At 45.6% G+C, this 19,142-nt stretch overlaps 1 protein-coding gene across 2 annotated transcripts in view; it reads right to left on the reverse strand.

Moving 5' to 3' along the window:
• LOC117413346 (disks large-associated protein 3-like) overlaps positions 1-19,142 on the reverse strand; it is a 49,472-nt gene that overhangs the window by 27,354 nt on the left and 2,976 nt on the right. The window lies entirely within an intron of this gene.

Genomic DNA, 19,142 nt, shown 5'->3' on the forward strand with positions numbered 1-19,142 from the left:
CCGAACAGAGAGCAATTAAACTCACACAGCAAAATAAAAAACAACAAAAGTCTGTGCAGAAAGTTTAGAACCGGAGATCGAGGCATTCATGTGCATCTCTGGCAGTGTACCCACAATAGCTGACTGGATTCATATCTCTCAATAGATAGACACACGTCTTTTGTTTTTTACCTACTTCGGGTCTACCTAAAAAGACAAAAGACATTTTAACATTACAAAGGAAGTTGGTACAGAAATATAAGTTGTGACTGTCATAAAGCCTTAGATTCAGTCTTGGGTTTACGGTTAGGGATAGGATTAGGATAAGTGTAAGGGTTCAGGGTTAGGATAAGTGTAAGGGTTAGGGTTAGGATTAGGTTAAAGTTGGATTCAAATTCAGATGTCCATAAAAGCCTACCATGTGAAAGCTGTGGCAATGCATCCCCAGTAATCCTGCAATACTGCCAGCACCACACCGGGACCCTGCAATACTGCAACACTGCCAGCACCACACCGGGACACTGCAACACTGCCAGCACTACACTGGGACCCTGCAATACTGCAACACTGCCAGCACCACACCGGGACCCTGCAATACTGCAATACTGCCAGCACCACACCAGGACCCTGCAATACTGCCAGCACCACACCAGGACCCTGCAATACTGCAATACTGCCAGCACCACACCGGGACCCTGCAATACTGCCAGCACCACACCGGGACCCTGCAATACTGCCAGCACCACACCGGGACCCTGCAATACTGCAATACTGCCAGCACCACACCGGGACCCTGCAATACTGCCAGCACCACACCGGGACCCTGCAATACTGCAATACTGCCAGCACCACACCGGGACCTGCAATACTGCAACACTGCCAGCACCACACCAGGAACCTGCAATACTGCAACACTGCCAGCACCACACCGGGACCCTGCAATACTGCCAGCACCACACCGGGACCCTGCAATACTGCAATACTGCCAGCACCACACCGGGACCCTGCAATACTGCAATACTGCCAGCACCACACCGGGACCCTGCAATACTGCAATACTGCCAGCACCACACCGGGACCCTGCAATACTGCAACACTGCCAGCACCACACCGGGACCCTGCAATACTGCAATACTGCCAGCACCACACCGGACCCTGCAATACTGCCAGCACCACACAGCCCTGTTTGATTGCAGAGAGAGCTCATGAAATATTCAGGGGCAAGGGGGACAGCTGCACATGTTGAAAATGAACATTAAAGAATCGCTCTCAGAAATGGGTCACAGATTGGCGATCCCCTCAGCATCTTGCGAGACAGCACTTTTGCTCCCGGTTACAGTATTTAGTTTTTTAAAACATTTATTTGCTGAAACTTCAAACTGTACCAGCTGGTGGGGGGCAGCACTAGCAAACAAGATGACATCAGCGTCGACGATGAACTGTGTGTGCGATCTATTCTGCAGCAGCCATATGTTACATTTCTTTATTCCTTGACATGTTTATTTTCTTACAGGAAATCAAAACACAGCAACACCCCTCCTCTATATACAATCCCCTGCACCTCACAGTCCCATCATCCCTGACCCCCCTCCCTCCCCATAATCTAACAGAACACCCCTCCTCTATATACAATCCCCTGCACCTCACAGTCCCATCATCCCTGACCCCCCTCCCTCCCCATAATCTAATAGAACACCCCTCCTCTATATACAATCCCCTGCACCTCACAGTCCCATTATCCCTGACCCCCCTCCCTCCCCATAATCTAACAGAACACCCCTCCTCTATATACAATCCCCTGCACCTCACAGTCCCATCATCCCTGACCCCCCTCCCTCCCCATAATCTAACAGAACACCCCTCCTCTATATAGGTCACAGTATGATATGGTTTGAACCAACACTAACATTGCAGTTACACAGGGAGCCAATGCAGTCAGGTCCCCTGTGCAATACATGTCCCCTGGATTACCTTAGCCTTGGTCTGAGATGTGGTTCTGTTAGGCTTTGTCAAGGTAACACGTCTGCATTTTAATGGGATCCCAGCTACGTTTTACAATCTTTTTGTGCGAGCGTTATCCGCAGAGAGTTTCCAAGCTGTGAATCCTCGACGCCTCGTCCAGCGAGGGAGGGCAGCGTGACCCTGTAACGAGCCCATTCCATTGGGGAAGCTGTCCTGCAAATGGCTTCCTGTGTGTGTTTTTATTCTCCAGGATACAGAGCTGTTAATTTGAGCTGGGCAGTGAAAGGCTGAGCCTGTGTGTTGGGATATCACACCTCTGGAGCTGTGCAGGACTGCTGTGCGCTCTGCGCTGGTCCTCCCCTCACCTCCCATCACTGAGGGAGCTGCTGTGCTGCCGGCACACGGACCACGATCCGAAAATGAGGCAAGCTGCTGCTTTAGTTATTATTATTATTATTATTATTATTATTATTATTATTTCTTTCACTCGGTCCTCTGGTATTGTAATACTTCCTGCATGCTTTCAGCTTTCCCCTCCTATGTCAAACGTTTTAGCTCAGTGTTTTGCTCATATGTTTCCTGTTCTTCACTGCACAATGCTTTAGGGGACTTTATCAGGCTTCACGTGATAAATAGCACAGTGAAAGCATGGTAAAGCATTGTAAAGAATAACAAGGTATGGTAAAGCATTTTAATAAACATGGCAAACCAGGGTAAGCTATGATAAATGCATTTTATAACTAGCATGGGAAAAGCATGGGAAAACTAAAACAGTGGTAAACTTTAATAAAGAAATAGCAAAAGACCATTGGAACTGCTTCAATAAGCAGATACTAATAGGTACATTCTGAATACCCCAGCTGGCCTAAACTGGCTTCACAGCCTGTTAAAAACCAAACGAAGTAATGAAGCAGCGACTGTATAATATTCACAGACAGGGCGATGCAGAGTAACCCATCTGGTACTCATTGTGTCGTGACACGAGGCCTCTGTGAAGCAGAACTCTCCTCTGAATGTGGGGACGCGCACCTGGGCTTCTGCGGACCCTTCGTTACCATTTCAATCCTGACCCGCGGCTATGCTAATCCTGAACTTCATCTGCCAGGAAATAAACAGCCAAGGATATACGGAGACGCAGCGGTACAGAAAGAATGGATGGGAATGAGCAATTCATGTGCTAACTTGTGCTTAATAGAGGCGCGCAGTGCCCCTTGTCAATGACTTCCTCTCTCTCTCTCTCACACACACGCACGCACGCACGCACGCACGCACGCACGCACACACACACACACAATTAGCTCCTAAAACAAGGCTCATGTGATTTTTAATCTTTTTTTTTTTTTTTTCTTGAACTGATCCAAATTAAAATCTGGATTGAATGGACTGCTTCCCTTCTGGTATTACAGCGGAAGCAGTACACTTCAACCTCAATTATTATTATTATTATTTATTTCTTAGCAGACGCCCTTATCCAGGGCGACTTACAATTGTTACAAGATATCACATTATACATTATTTCACATTATACAGATATCACATTACTTTTACATACAATTACCCATTTATACAGTTGGGTTTTTACTGGAGCAATCTAGGTAAAGTACCTTGCTCAAGGGTACAACAGCAGTGTCCCCCACTGGGGATTGAACCCACAACACTCCAGTCAAGAGTCCAGAGCCCTAACCACTACTCCACACTGCTGCCCCATCCACACTGCTGCCCCATGGAGCTTCGCTTTGATTCAGCCCATATACCTGTACTGTAGTCCCCAGTATCCAGCACTGCACTGTAGACCTAACTACCAGGACACGCCCTCTGCCTCCCTTCATCACAGTCCGACAGCTCTAACCACTACACCACGCTGCCTCCCAGTCCCTCAGATCTAACCACTGGACCACACTGCCTCCCAGTCCCTCAGATCTAACCACTACACCACACTGCCTCCCAGTCCCTCAGCTCTAACCACTGGACCACACTGCCTCCCAGTCCCTCAGCTCTAACCACTGCACCACACTGCCTCCCAGTCCCTCAGCTCTAACCACTGGACCACACTGCCTCCCAGTCCCTCAGCTCTAACCACTGGACCACACTGCCTCCCAGTCCCTCAGCTCTAACCACTGCACCACACTGCCACCCAGTCCCTCAGCTCTAACCACTACACCATGCTGCCTCCCAGTCCCTCAGCTCTAACCACTGGACCACACTGCCTCCCAGTCCCTCAGTTCTAACCACTACACCACGCTGCCTCCCAGTCCCTCAGCTCTAACCACTGCACCACACTGCCTCCCAGTCCCTCAGTTCTAACCACTACACCACACTGCCTCCCAGTCCCTCAACTCTAACCACTGCACCACACTGCCTCCCAGTCCCTCAGCTCTAACCACTGGACCACACTGCCTCCCAGTCCCTCAGTTCTAACCACTACACCACACTACCTCCCAGTCCCTCAGCTCTAACCACTACACCACGCTGCCTCCCAGTCCCTCAGCTCTAACCACTACACCACGCTGCCTCCCAGTCCCTCAGCTCTAACCACTACACCACGCTGCCTCCCAGTCCCTCAGCTCTAACCACTACACCACGCTGCCTCCCAGTCCCTCAGCTCTAACCACTGCACCACACTGCCTCCTAGTCCCTCAGATCTAACCACTGGACCACACTGCCTCCCACTCTCAGCTCTAACCACTGGACCACACTGCCTCCCAGTCCCTCAGCTCTAACCACTGCACCACACTGCCTCCCAGTCCCTCAGCTCTAACCACTGCACCACATTGCCTCCCAGTCCCTCAGTTCTAACCACTGCACCACACTGCCTCCCAGTCCCTCAGCTCTAACCACTGCACCACACTGCCTCCCAGTCCCTCAGATCTAACCACTACACCATGCTGCTTCCATCCCATTCCTCTCAGAACACACATTCTTAAAAATAAATCTAAGCTCTGGAACTTTAAATTCTAGCTTCATTATAATTATAATGAAGATTTTTTTTTTTCGTTTACTGTTCCAATTCCCCAAACGCCCTTCCCCGAAAAATGTGTGCAGTTTTTAATAAAACACACGGAGGATGGATGGGAAATGAACAGTTTTAATATCGTGGATTTCCATCAGGCCAAATTAAAACAAAAAGGATTGTTTATTAAACAGAGGAGAGACCTGGGCCAGAGGCCATGCTGCGCACAGAGAGACTAACCAATCAAATTCGATGAGTTTAATTGGAGAGAAAAAATAAATAAATAAAAATCTGAAAACTAAAAAAATGAATCTCCTTGCACACCTGAGAACATTCAAAGATTATGAAAATGATTTCCCCATACAGAATAAATCTTAAGCACAACTTACACTAATTCAAGTAAGACAACTGTTTTGGCTCGTGCCTGCTCAAGTGCTGCTCCGTCGCATGCAGTCCTGCCCCTGCTGTTTCTCCTTCTCCCTGCAGACACTGCGAGCGGGGGCTGTGTGTTGTTCAGGGGAGGGGGGGCCAGTTACTCACAGCCTCTCCCTACATGTTTAATAAAAGAGCACAGCAGCTTTCAGCGCACCCTGGCATTTCCAACACTCTCTCAAACCGGTAATTTATGCTAAAGGTCGTGGAAGGTTTTCTGCCGTTTGCACTGCGGCGGCTGACTTCAAAGCAGGAGCCGAGAGAAACGTCTTTGTCTCCGCTAATAACCGAATAAGTGGAGAGAAAGAGATTCCTCGCATTGCGAGACGCTCTTTGAAGCTTCATCTAGGTCTGCAGGCCTCCATGGCTTCCTTCTCACAGCCTGTTAACATACTGACGTATTCATTTATATATTTTACTTGGAGAAGCACACTGGCTCTGTATTAATCCAGGGTGATTATTGGCCTGCTTACTGCCATGGCTTCATACAATAAAAATGCAGTTCATTTTAGAAATACTAAAAATGAAAGTTCATTGACAAGCGTTTCGAGTAAAAGTCTTTCTCAACGTCTTCAGTGTTGGCTGAGTTTCGGTTCACGTTCTCTTATCACTGGGTAGCGAGGTCTCAGACCCCCCTGTAGGTCACAGAGAGGAGACGTGTGAAGGATCTCCTCATGCTTCCTCTCAGAGGAATGTGCTTGTGCTGATTTTGCACGGATCAGACTCGGAAACAAGATAAAAATGGACAAAATCGATGTGCAAATCCAACGAGGAGGATCTGCAAGAAAAATGTGCATGATGAATTATAAAGGGGTGGCGTTATGATCCACCACTGTTTACATGAACGAAACCCCGCTGTCACCTCGTTTTCAAAAGAATAGCTGTAGGTAGATCACACATTACAAACCGACACAAAACATCACAGGAAACCATGGAGAAATCGGGATCTCTACAGAGCGTCGCTCATACCTACAAAGAGGAAATTCAATAGCACATGTTTCAACTGAACGCCTTCCTTAGTGTCTTCAAGTGAATAGGGAGACAATAAAATATTTGTCACTTAATTTACTTTGAAGTTCCTTTTAATAATATATTGTAGCCGTGGATGAGACTCTAAGCTCTACCCTGTTATGTCTATATGCATGGTGAAAGCATAGAGAGGTATGGTAAAGAACATTGAAAAACAAACCATGGTAAACTAAGCCTTATAAAAGTTTCCCATAGTAAAAGCATAGTAAAGTGTAAAAGCATGGTAATGCATAGGTAAGCATTGTAAAGCACAGGGAGGAATGGTAATGTATAATAAAAACTAAAAATGCATGGTAAACCGTGGTAAACTATGGTAAATGCATAGTTTAACCGTGGGAAAAGCACGCAAAATGACTGTGCAAATGTACTGTGGTAAACTTTTGTAAGGGGCTGTGTATGTGAGAGAGAAGCACCGGTTTAGCTTTGAGAGAAATAAAGCAGCCATCAGAAACAGCTAGAGAATCTCATTGATGTGCACAGTGTGGGTCACCTGACCCCTCGAAATACCTGCCCGCTAGCAGCTTCCTTCAAGTGATGTCATCGTACGAGCGCGTGTTAGCCCTGTCAACTCTTGAAAAAATGATTCAAAGTGTTTTTTTATTTTAAAGCCGAGTGCTTTAGGCAAAAACAAGCCCTACCATCTGTTCAGAACAGCCGGCTTTCCCTCACATGCTGGCGTTTCTTTGTTAATTCGGGGCGGGTGGCGCCCCGTTCTTTCAGTTTGTTTGTTTGTTTGTTTGTTTTTGGAGGGGTGTTTATCGAAGCTCATTAAACGTGGAGACGATGCCAGCTAGATCAACGAGAAGCTCTCAGACAGTATATCCCCGAGTCCCGTGCCAATGGCTTCTGTGTGGAGGGGTTTATTTTTGTTTTGTGGGTGTAGAAGGACAGGCCAGGCTTTTCAGCACCAGCCCAGCAGAGAGAATCCCAATACTGAGATTTTAAATCGGATGAACCCTAACCCTGATCAAAAGAATGTCTTTCTGCACCCGGTAAAGCACGCGGCCCGTCTTTCTGCACCTGCGCCTTTTATTTTCAGATTGAAAATACATTATTTTACTGTACGGCTGGAATTCGAGAGTACACTGCAGCCTCTAATATTAGATCTGAATGCAGCAATGCTGTTTGTGGTTACAGTATGGGGGTTTATAGGGGATGCAATTGTTTTGCAGAAGCGACTGTTTTAGCATCAAAATGTAAGAGTTGAGCACCGAAAGTCGTCTCGGATGCAAGATGGTGCCAATGCCAGGTGTTTTTGTTACTTATGTTTTTAAAGCCAACTGCTTTGGGTAGAAAAGGGAAAATGACAGCGGCTCTGCCACGGGTTATCTTGCTGAAATCGTGCCCGTCACAGACTGAGAGTCAGCGCCCTCACTCATCACGAGCTTCACCTGCAGTCCCATCTGGGGCGCCAGACTGATGGTCTGTGGTGAATTAATCCGACATGTTGAAAGACACAGTGGATTAGGCAGGCGAGTCTACCTGCGTTAGATCACTACTATGAAATCGTGAACACACTCAATGAAAACACCATTTCAGAACGCTCCAGCACATTTTGCCATAAGTTTCGTCTCGTGCAAGGCAGACAAGCCACTGACAAATTCTAAAGACACAGATAACGGCATTCACTTTAAAGTGTGCTCTTTTATAGAATGTAACCAGGATTTCTGTAGGTTAATATGTGCGGTTCACCCCGTCTCTTATGGTATCAGGGTGTCCTCTCACGAAGACGCTAACTGGAAGTAGACTATCTTACACAACATGTATACAGAAATGCACAGTGGCAGTCCAATACCTTCGGGTCACCCCTTTCAGTTTTCATCCATGGAGCTCCAAGTCAACTGAGGCTGAGATCCAGCTCAGTAAAGCTCTTTGCCAGTTTTGCAAGCCACCCTACATCTGCCCTGAAAAGAGCCATTTCATATTCCTTCAGATCTCCGATATCAAAACCAGCCTCAGCTGCATTGGACACAGCACTCAGGGCTTCATTTAAGACTCCTACTGCAGAGCGGTTTGGGTTCTTGGAGTCTAATTAGATACAGCTGAGGTTCATTAGACACACTATGCATCTTTAACAGTGGAGTTAATTTATCACTCCACTTCCTAACGCACCGAATGACCGATGATGCAAGCACAACTTCCTGGGCCCTTGAGGTTATAAGCGTTTCATCGTGGTTTGCTCTGCTTGTCAATAACATTGGGTGTTTGCTTTACCAATCCCTGCTCCTCGTTCCACATTTCTGTAATGCAGTTAGCTCTGTTTCAGCAGCCCTGAACGCAGTGTTGTAAAGCACATACTAAGTATGAACATTGTATTCATGTCTTTGGAGCTGAAGGAGACGTTTTGCATTTTAAGACTTAGATTTATTGACTTACTGGAGTAATTAATAACTTGAGTCTAGAGGGAAAAAAAATGCACAAAAAAATAAACCTCAAGGCTTCAGTACAGTAATTCAGTTTATTTATTTATGCATTTATTTTTTTTAATATTAATTGCAGAAACATGGCAGTTCATCGCTTTTTCAACTGCTCATTCTTCAAGGGAATGGCAGAGTAAACGAATGGTAATTTGTGCACAGTATTTGTGAGCACATTGAGGTGTGTTAGTTTGCAGCCCTTGAGGTCAGCTCCTGATTTCACAGCAGCAGTGATTCGACTGAACCTCTAAACGCTGCTGTTTATTAAATTCAGGCTGATTACCCGGTTACTGTCCCACCGCTGCATCCCATTACGGAGTTCAAACAGTCTAATAAAGTTTGCAATCCCCAATCCCAGTGCAGCGCACTTGTAAAGCAGGACTCTGTGCGCTCGTGCATCACTGAAGGGACTGTTAAGTCTTTTAAACACCCCTCTTAAGGTCACAGCTTTAGATGAAAAAGTTTCCCTTTCAGTATTTCTATCTGGTGAAAGCACAGATTCTGATTACCTTTATAAAACTGACTTGCAATTTTCAAATCCAGATGGTTTTGATTGGGGTGCTGTACCCTGCAGGATAGGTGAATCCAATCACCCCTGTGTCAATCCAGACATTTCATTAGAACGATTGTGCTGCTGTAATGCTCCGAGCTCTCTTCATTTTTAATGAGAGCTGGTGATGACAAGCAATCTCTCACACATTATTACCCCAGATTACTGTTCTGCTCAGCTGGGTCTCTGGCTGCCTGCATTAAGGCTCTTTATAAGCAATTCTGCAACGATCAAGCTGCCGTGGTATCTTTAATTCAAACAGTATTATTATTATTATTATTATTGGTTGTGTTATTATTGCAGAGATTTTAATCATAGCACTCGTGTGGTAGTAAATCAAGGTATGCAGCTATCCATTGAATATGCCACTGCCTGGGGAAAATGATAGAAGCATTCTAATGATTTCCTACCCTTCGCTGTGGTGGGTTTGTTTGCATGTAGTTTCTGGTACAATATTCACTGTGCCTCAGTCCCACTCAAGCTGTACAATGAGCCAGGGCAGCCAAATCCCCTGCTGGTAACAACATCTCAGATCTGAGCTTCATCCCGGAGACTATGGGGCTATCCTGGGGAAATCGCATCAAATCACACCAGTGCAAAGAAATCACATCAAATCACACCAGTGCAAATAAATCACATCAAATCACACCAGTGCAAAGAAATCACATCAAATCACACTGTTTTCCAAAGTGTGTTCTAGTTATTATTCGTGTTTTCCGTTGAAAGTTGACAAAGATAACCTTATCCATTAGCACTGAATCCAGGACCATTGGGCATTAAGGCTAGACTTCAGACAGAGGGTAGGAGACACGTCTTCACACAGGAGAGTGGCGAGGGGATGGAATTGGCTACCAAGGATTACCTAACCATGTTGTTGATGCTAAATCATTGTGATCCTCTAATACCTGACTTGACAAAGTTTGGAGATCCATCAGCTGCTCTGAACGGGATGCGCACTGACAGCTGGAACGACCTCCTCGTAAACTATGTTCTTCTGTTACGTTTCGACTAGAACTCTCACTTCACTGTAGTTTTTCTGAATTCAGCTCTATTGAAATGGTTACAGATCACACTGAATGCTGGACTGAAATGACTCGCATACAAGGAGCAACGCAATCTTTTTAACTGGACTGGTATTCACATGGGAATCCTGAACAATGAAGAGGTCTCTTCTGATATCTTTCTGAATTGTGAGAGGCTTGCAGAACAAGGGAGCTCTGAGCTGAGCCGTGCCCCCTCTCTCCCTGCTCCGTGTTATCTCAATGGAACAGACGGACTGGGCTTTTTCAATCGCGGGATTATCACAAGAGGCTCCTGCTTGTCATAGTGAAAGGCGAGGGGCCGAGTGTGATCTCCTTGTGATTACATTAAGAGAGTCGAGACTCAATGGGAACGCTCTCCGTTGCTCTAGATCTTTTGTCTCTTTTTCACTCTTTTCTGTATCATTTCAATCGCTGAACCATCTTGCTCTCTGTCGACAAGCAGGAGGGGAGGTTTAGAATATTTTAAAAGGCCAGTCGGTCAGCAAGCGTTTCTGAAGCCCTTCTCTTGTCATGAAGCATGGAGGCCACAGCTGCAAGAAAGTAACAAAGTCTCCTGTGATGGTGTTACAAACGCTCAGAGGGGGTACTCTACCCAGGGAGCGCAGTTCAGACTATAGCAACTAAACTCAATTCCACAAAAAATGAGGGGCTCAGGGGATTTTGCCACTGTGTAGTCCTGTTTGTCTTCATGTGATAGTGTAAGTTTTTTTAAATTTTCTTTTGCAGCTGTCTTTGTTTTATAACAGCAGTTCTGCATTCAGTATGTAAAGAGTATTGAGGCGTCTCCATACAAAACGGGTTTTAAGAAAGGACACATTTGTTTTTAAAAATAAACTTTAATACAGTCAAGGAAGCATAACACGTCTGTGGTGGTTTATTCATTTAGAAAACAACGTTGCTACTTTCAACAGCACGGTCTGTTCTGCTCCTCCGAGTCACGTCATTAAAATAAAACAAGCATCAGCAATCTCCTTGATTAGTTATTCTGGAGGAGTCTTCAGGCTTTGCAAATCCACAACATGAAAACAGGGACTATCTACTCTAAAAAAATGAGCGGAGGAGCCAATCTTGTGCAGCGCACGCACCCAAAAGAGCAGCCTTCTAAATATCTTCTGAAAAGATAAACGGGGACAGTGTAATAAAAAAGATACAGAAACCAGAGAGTTGTCACTTTGCACAGGTAGCAGGAGCCTGCTGAGAATCACCATGAGGAATGAATCGAGAAACGTGTACAGCGACGAGACAGGAAACATTATACTGCTCCTTTCAGAGCTGCACATTTGTAGGTTATTTCAAGGGTTACAAGGAGTGCATCTACTCCCATCTACCTCGTCAGTAATTAATAACATTTGGGGTTGACTGATAAATCATTCAAAATATGACCTGATTATCTTTCAGGGATACCAAGGTGCTGAGTGAGAGAGGAAGCAAACGGCCCGAAAGAGATCAAATGAGCCACGCCCGCCCTTACCCCCAGTCGTTCTGCAGCTCCTGTCACAACAGTGTTTATGACAGGTAGCAAGGGGAGCAGAACTGGCAGCGTTGCAGATTGATGACAGGGAATAGCTGTTATTGCTGCAGGACAGACAACTTGTCAGTAGCGGTTGGTGGTTGTGCAGTTTCTAGAGTATCTACTCTGCAGCACCTAGCCCATCTCCCCAGTCAGCAATCTGTTTTAGCAGCTTCCCCTCCCCTCCTGTAATGAATTTACACTGGAGGCATAGATCTTCAGAGACAGGTTCTGCTAGCTCTCTTGTTTTTTAGTTTTTTTCTCCTCAAAACGAAGGAGTTCAGAACTCAGAGGAGGTGCAGAAGATATTCAGCTGTTATTTTTGTGCTCTTCTGCAGCAATTCATTCTGAATTTGCGGTCGTTATTTGATGGTATTGAGAATCTAGTTCACAATCCGATTTCCGCGCATACGTGAGGTGCTTCTTGTTCTATAGATTTCTGCGACGGGGGATGGGTCGGTGCTGGATCGTTTACCTCCGAGAATCGATGCCTCTCCTCAGCCTTAACTCTGCCTGCACCAAAGTGAAATCTGCCCTCAGTACTTTGCTGTTCATTTGCTGACTCCTTGATGAGGGACACTGGCGATCAGACACACTCGGCTGACACTGAGTCAGGCTGGCAGAGAGACTGGGAGACTGAGACAGACAGAGAGAGAGCTCCTTGGGAATGGGGTATTGTGTGCTCTCTGTACCCTCTCATTCTCCACACCCCTGCCTCCCTCGCCCTTTCTCCCCACATCCCTCACTCTCGGTTTCTCTCTCTTTCGGTCTCCTAACCTCATTATCACTTTCTTTCCTCTCCTCCCCCTCCTTTCTCAGCCCCCCATGTTCCTCTTTCCCCCACTTCATTTCTCCACCACACTCCCTCCCTCCCTCTCCCAGTCTCCTTCTCTCCGGTGGATTCCTCCTGATTGCCTTGCCCGGTAGTCTGAAGTGTTTCCCCAATTATCAAAAGCTACCGTTCTGTGCAGATTTTACCAGATATGAGCAACTAGCAGCAGCGTTCAAGGTACACATGCATCCAGCGAGGTCATCAAGCCTGCGTTTCACCAGGACAGGACCCTGCAGACGGCTGTGACGTCTCATTTACAAGAATGTCCCTCAGGGGGAGGGGGCTCCAATCGCATGCAAATACCTTTTCAATAGGGTCTTCAAAGAAACAGAGGGGTCCGACAGATTGATCCTTCAAAATAACGAGTACTTAGTCAGCAGGGGTAAGAGCAATTTGTGTCCCGTCTTAGAATACAAGAGCTAGTGTAATGGCATTATGGGCAACTGTGAGCCACAGCCATACTGCCTTGTAACTGTTTTGAGGTATAATGGGTTGCCTTACAACGAGGGAGCACTGCATTATCCCAGACAAATCTGAAAAAAAAAACAAAGTATCGTTTTTAATGTCCTTGTCTCCGCGTTACATTCGACAGTTTGACACGCTGCGTCTGGGTAATGATATGGTGCTGAAGTGCAAGACCACGTCCCTCGACGCCAGCCTGATCACTTCAAGGACGGGATGCTGGCCGCTGTTCACTTACTGTCAGCGCTTGTGCCAGTAATTAATACCGGCTCCTTCTAAATGGACACCGAACTCCAGGAGCAGGGAAATGGATTCTGTACTCCATTAAGAATGCTCCATCAAATTGGAAATACAAGAAAGCTATTTAGAGTGCTGATTGAACGAGATAATAGATCATACAAGGCATACCAGTACGGAGTGCACTGATGAAGATCGAAATAATTTTTTATTAGGATACAGAATATGAAATATGACTCTAGGAGCCAGATTTTCAAAGCTTTTGTTACAGTCTCTAATTGACTTCTATTTTTCTGAAAGGAGAACATTCCATGTAAATGATATAAAAGTGAGAAGCAGTGTCTATAAAAGGCCATGAATAGCACAGGAGTATATGCATTGTTCAGTTCTTGGTAGTTTAGGTATTAAAGCCTGGAGTGAACGCTTTGAGCCCCAGGTATGGATCAATGTGCTACTGTTTCAGGACTATGAAAATGTCGTCTTTAAACTGCACATGAGCAACAGTGTAGGGCTTGAATGACTTCCATAATAAAACATGACAGAGTACCACAAGAAAAATGACTGAAGCGAAGCAATCCGATTGCTCACATTCAGAAGGACCAATAGTTTTTAATTACTTACTTTAATTAAATATGTTTTGAATTACTTACAGAAGGAAATGCGTTATTTGATTGAGTTAGTTGAGCAAGTCAAACGGTTTCATGCATTTTTGTTTTGAGGGTTTGTATTGCGTAATTATAATGATCAATGACTTGCACAGAAATGCTAGACTCAACCGCCACACTACCAGCAACAAGACAATGAAGGTGGAACAAGCCCAGCATTTCCAACACTGCTGCACCGTGCCATTGCGTTAAAAAGGCTGCCAGTCTCTATTGCCACATAGATCACCTCTGAACACCACCTGCTAATAGTGATTACCATTGCAGAACATCTACTTCCAGCTCTTCACACAGGACAGAGATACTGAATGAAGCTGCGTGTCTGCGCTGAATGGGGTCACAGCCGTTCAGTCTCGTCCCAGGGGTCAGTGCCTCCGTGCTTCCTCTGGGTTACATTAGAGACCGAAACACTGAAAATAACTAGACTTCTGGACACACAATTTAAAATGTTTATGGGGGACAAATGGCAGCTGACTCATGATGAGGTCATCATGCATTTGCGTCTTCCACGTGCCCCCATGTAAAGTCTTTTTTTTTTCTGTATCTGTCCCCTTCTGAGGTTGCCGTGCATGAAAGGGTTAAGAAGATCAATCTGTAATGCATACAGGCAATTAGCTTAATGAATGCACTGCAATACTGAGATATCATGAACCACATGGGTCTTATCTTATTACATCTGAGCAAAAAATCTCTACAGGGCAGAAATACATCCCCGACTCCCCCCATCCCACATGAATTGAATTAGTCAAAGCGTTCTCATATTTCAGATCTCACTATTCTCCTGCACCCCCTGCCCCACTTCACCCTCAATCTTTTAAAACTGATTGCAACACACTATGCCTGATTTGGTTTAGAGTTCTACTCCTATGAACGAGCTGCTAGCTATCTTGCATACAAAACCCTAAAACAAAGCCCTCGGGGCGGACCCAGCTGGATTGCGCAGAGTTGACTAGTATTAAAGGGCAGGTATTAAAATGAGCCTCGAGTGCTGTAAACAGCTAAAGATTGTCGTGATCTGCTCGCTCTTTTGTTTTTGTTCGCTCTGTTCTTTAATATATCACTTTACTCAGAAGCCCAGACCTCTGACCAAATGACATCAGGGACTTTAGGGTTGCCATGGTGACTGCTGGAATCCTCTCTCTCTCTCTCTCTCTCTCTCTCTCTCTCTCTCTCTCTCTCTCTCTCTCTCTCTCTCCTGAAGATTTTATTCTGGTTATTATGATTTCTTTTCTCCAGGTATCCGTTGGTTATGAAAAGGGTTTCCTAATGGCACTGACTGCACTGCTGCCTGGCTGGTAAAGGAGGGGAGGGGCTTGTGTTGTCAAGGACACGCCTCTAGTTCACTTCTGAGCCCTGTTAGTTCCTGTGGATTTAATATTACCCGTGTTCCTTCCATGTTGCTTTGTAACAGATGATGTTGATCATGTGTGTAAGGCTTGCCTTCGTGTATGAATGACTGAACACTTCCCATAATCCTTCCCAACGTGCTTCATATATTTCACTACAATCGCCGGTCTGTATCTCTCACACATGCCATGACACTTTATCATTACCACTGAGCCCACATACAGCAATCTATTTTGAACCAGGTGCAAAGGCAATTCTCTTAAAAGGAATAATATTGAAATAGCAATGGTTTTATTCACCAGGTCGGTGCTGCACCCTGTCTTCCTAAATGGTTCAACTATAATAATAATAATAATAATAATAATAATAATAATAATATTTTTTTTAATCAGCGTGTTATTTTAAGGGCCACCATGTACAGTTATTTTTCACTACCGTCCTCTTCCCCTTTAGAAAAAAAAACGGTGCACATCTTAGCAGTGGAGTGTTCGATTGAAACGTCTGTTATACATGAAGTCTTGCATTTTTCACTGTTTAGCTGGAGCCAGTCCGGATCTGCACTGTTTCAATATTACATCATAATGCTGCTGCAGTCTTCAGTACCCGTACAGCAGGATGTAATTAGAAATCACAGCGCAGGTCAAACACAGGCATGGAGAGAGCCAGAGCTTCACTGCCGTGGAGCTCCCTGACGTGCCAATGTGCTGCTCAGTTCAATATACACAAAACTGCAGAGAGCAGCACAGACTACACGGCAGCTCGGAGCTACGCTAACAATTACAATCAGAGCAGCGCTGCTTCACTGTGTCAGAAATGCTACAGCTTTACCCCAGAGACAGGTATTTAAAACAGGACGATGCAATGCAGCTGGACAGGAATGCTAAGGTACACAAGCACAGCGCATTGCAATGGCACCTGTAATTAAATACAAATCATAACAAACATGCAAACGTTGGAGCAAAACCTGTTTGAAATGCATTCAGAGGCAAAAAAAATTATTTGTTCATATAGCCGAGTTTATAAATGTCTGTAGCAATCAGACATTGTGCTTGATTAGCCCCAGTGTGTTCAGGTGTCTCTTATTGAACTCATAGTAAAACCCGGAACAGGTCAGTCTGCTCTGCAATGGGAGTCTTATTGTTTGACCCCTGTAGAGTCCATGCAGTTGCTCATTACCTGCACATGCTTTGGGAGTTGCTCTGAGTCTGGCTAGTTGTTGTGCGCAGTCCTGATTGACAGGGGCTCCCCCCGCAGAGGGTTTACCTGCGGAGGAGGAGGGGGGTTCTGATGACACAGAGAATCCTCGGCTTTGTCACGACGCCCCCTCGCTGCGGAGACCACGCCAAGGTCAGCTTCCCCGGAAAGCAGATGGATGAGAAATCCAGAACTGCACCGCATTCCAGCTTAAAACAAAACAACTGACTGTCTTTATCTCGCTTCATTCTGACTGCAAAGGGCTTCTGCAGGTGCAGTGGGTTCACACGCTTGCCGTTCACAGATTGGCCTTGTCTAGCTCACAGTGGAGATTCTGCACCCTCTCCTGTCCAGGAGTTTGATGTATCCAAGATGACAGCTCAGATACAGAGGGAGGGGAGGGAAACGTCTCCCCTGCACGGAGGTCAGGGTGACAGAGCCGAGGGTCCAGACCCCAGGACAAAGACTCTGGAGCTGGATACCACAGCTGCTGTTCCAGACCCCTGCTTTCCAAGATGTTTGCTATCTGTTACTTTCCACATATACAGGACTGGTTTTATCAATTATATACAGGCCTTTTTTTGCAGTCCATTGCTTTCTTTCTATCCTCGGTTGTCTGTTTTCCTTCAGACAGCAGGATATCTCCTGGATGATTACACGCAGTTTCAAATCTAAGTAGCTTTCTTAAAGCATACAGTAACAACAGTGCCTCCTGCAATAGCGTGCTGTTAAATACGGTAAACAAGCAAGCTTCACTCCTGGGTATGAAGCAATCTGAAGAGTAACAAGTCTTGTTCAGAGACGATATGCCTCACGGGTGACTCAGTTATTCATGAGAGAAAATATTTTTCCTGGAAAAACAGAAGACACCGCTGTGAAGCCCAGAACAGTGAGTGTGTGTTTTGTTGCATCGCTGTACATCTCTTTTTAATAATTCAGCGCTAGAGAAACCCTGGATAGCAATTATAAATTCAAATCTTTGGGTCTGTCTTCTCCCTCTAGATTTCATCCTCAAAATGGGGGGTATAAAACCATACTTCTGTGGCTGAACTAAAAGAAAAAGATTGCACAAGAAGATTAGTTATTTCTCCTTTATTGGTGTTGATTTTAATTCTGTGCACCCTTCATCACTCTCTCTCTCGCACCCTCTATTTCTTCTGAATGCACTACAGAACAGACTGCTGATAACGAAGTCCATACTAAATGAGCACTTCCTTGGCAACAGCTGTATAACAGTTTGAGGGACACCGTGGCTCAGTCATACTGGCCGAGCCTGCGTCTGGATGCACCAACAAGCAGAGAAGGATGAAACCTGCCCTGAGATCCTGTATCGGGTCTGTGCCATCATCTCTGAAAAAGCACAACACAAAACAAGAATCTCAAGGGTACAGTGGAGGTGTTGTAGTCGTTCAGACACACAGCTGCTGCACACACAGGCGCTTTCTCCATCTCTTGTAATATGAAGTGGTGCAGTTGGGTTGTAAAGCCTGCACTGTGCAGCTCCTGTGGGAAGCCCTGCAGTGTGAGAGTCGATTGAGCCTCCCTCTGGTCTCGTTGATGCATGCTGAGGGCTGTGCTCGGAGCTGGAGTTGGAGCTGCACGCGTGCTCCGCACACATTCCCCTTGCTCTCAGGTTTCAGATTTCTCTGCCTGCCTGCTCTCTGCTGTGCCACTGCGGCTTCCTCATTACCCAGGTCTGACCTCAGCCCAGAGCTGCAGGGAGAGAGCAAGCGAGCCTGGGGCGCGCGAGCACAGAGGAGAGGGTAGCAAAGCAGCACAAAGCGATGGAATCACACTGCTCTACAGCAGGAGCCACAGCCCCTCTGTATCTCAAACTAGACCCCAGACACTGCTCGTTCTACCTGGCTCACATACTGCACATGCACAAGCTGGTCAAATTCACAAAAAAGTCCTACCCCAGTCTAAACACAGTTCATGTGTCCTAGTGCTTTGAAATGGAAAAATGCAGATCGGTCATATATTTTTTACATGAACTCAAAGTGGCCCATTTCCAAGATGCATAAAACTGGTTTCATATGAGGCATAACATTACATTTTAGTTTAGACAGAGCTCCCCCTTTTAGATCGCTGTAGTGGGGAGTCACAGGTGAGAAAGCATGCAATTGGTAATCTGCTTTATTAAGAGGATGCAAGTGCTGGTGCAATGGTATGATGAGGCAAATGAGCCATGACAGCCTTAAATGTTCTGCAGTGTAAATGACTGCCTTATAACAACAGAGCACTGCGTTACAAATCCCTAAACTAAAGTGTACTTTGCAATATACAGGATGTACAGTGCAACGTAAATCAGAACAGATCTCCAACTCCCAGAAGCCATTTCAACTGCACCCTTCAGCTCCCTCCCTCTGTCAGTTAGTTCAAATATTGTAATTGAACCAAAAAGGAACAAAGCTATACTGAGACAGTAAGCCGACGGAGAGGATAAGACATGGATTTATAACAACGAGACAGTGATCAATGCATGCCATTTACCTGCTAATAGAAAACAGATTTGGTGGAATGACTGTGTTCAGTA

Source organism: Acipenser ruthenus, chromosome 23 (genome assembly GCF_902713425.1).
Source record: "Acipenser ruthenus chromosome 23, fAciRut3.2 maternal haplotype, whole genome shotgun sequence".
NCBI classification, from domain to species: Eukaryota; Metazoa; Chordata; class Actinopteri; order Acipenseriformes; family Acipenseridae; genus Acipenser; species Acipenser ruthenus.